General features: G+C 58.8%; 1 protein-coding gene across 2 annotated transcripts in view; it reads right to left on the bottom strand.

Moving 5' to 3' along the window:
• UBXN2A (UBX domain protein 2A) overlaps window positions 1-274 on the bottom strand; it is a 35,133-nt gene extending 34,859 nt beyond the window's left edge. For both annotated transcript variants that reach the window (XM_003787429.3, XM_003787430.3), the window contains exon 1: window positions 97-274. The gene's annotated coding sequence lies outside the window, so the exon portion shown is untranslated. The remainder of the gene's footprint in view (window positions 1-96) is intronic.
• Between the last annotated feature and the right edge of the window lie 650 nt (window positions 275-924).

Genomic DNA, 924 nt, shown 5'->3' with positions numbered 1-924 from the left:
CCACCGCCCGCCAGGGGGGCGCCGGCACCAGCCGGGTGGCCAGCAGAGGCCCAGCCCCTCACGCCGCCGAACGCACCGCGGCCCCAGGAAACTCACCTCCGGACACGGCCTCGCGGCCTCAGCCTCAATTCGTTCTGGGGCCGCGGACGATCTCACGGCCGCTTGGCTAGAGTCCCTCAGACTCCAAGAACCGCCACCCCCAGACCCGCCTCGGCTCCGCTGCCGCGCCGCTAGGACCCCACCCGCCTCCCTCGGTCTCCGCCCGGCGAGCAGAGGCCAGCTACGCGCACACCGGAGCAGCGCGCGCCGCGGGAGCGCGCCGGGGCGGGGCTTGTCCAGAGCGCGCCCCCGCGGGCTTGAGGCTCTAGCTCTTTCCCGGCCCTGGCGCCATCCGCGCTAATGGCGGCAGTCCTCTTCCTGATGTGTGCGCGCTGTTTGTTGCCTCTCGCCTGGGCTGGGAAAATGCAGGGAGCTAGGATTGGGAGCTAGAACGCAGCGTCTTCTTACCTTTCAACCTCTGACCCAATCTATGCAGAGATTGCCCTGCATTCCGACAGTGTTGAACTTTACTTAAGCCCTGGGATCCTGGAAAGCGATAGTTAAAGAAATTCCCTCACCTTTTTGTTTCCCTGAAAAGGCCCAGTGCCAGGAATCACCCTTCCCCATAGGATTTATACACGGTTCACGGATGTCCCCTTTTTTAGCTTATAACAAGGTCAGACACAAAGCCCTCCAAATTCCAATTCATTGCCTCATGAATGATTAGCTGAAATGTTTGTACTCGCTATTCTGGACAAAATACCAGCTTCCTTGATTTGACCATACTTCAACTAAGTTATCTCTGCTCCAGGCTTCTAAGCTTTCTTTCTTTTTTATTTCCAGTGTGTTTGCTCATCCCCCAGGATCCCCCAAGTGGTTGAGATT

Source organism: Otolemur garnettii, unplaced genomic scaffold (genome assembly GCF_000181295.1).
Source record: "Otolemur garnettii isolate 467f Iridium unplaced genomic scaffold, OtoGar3 scaffold00022, whole genome shotgun sequence".
NCBI lineage: Eukaryota > Metazoa > Chordata > Mammalia > Primates > Galagidae > Otolemur > Otolemur garnettii.
Note: the sequence above shows the minus strand (reverse complement) of the source record. Positions and strands in the feature narration are given on the sequence as shown.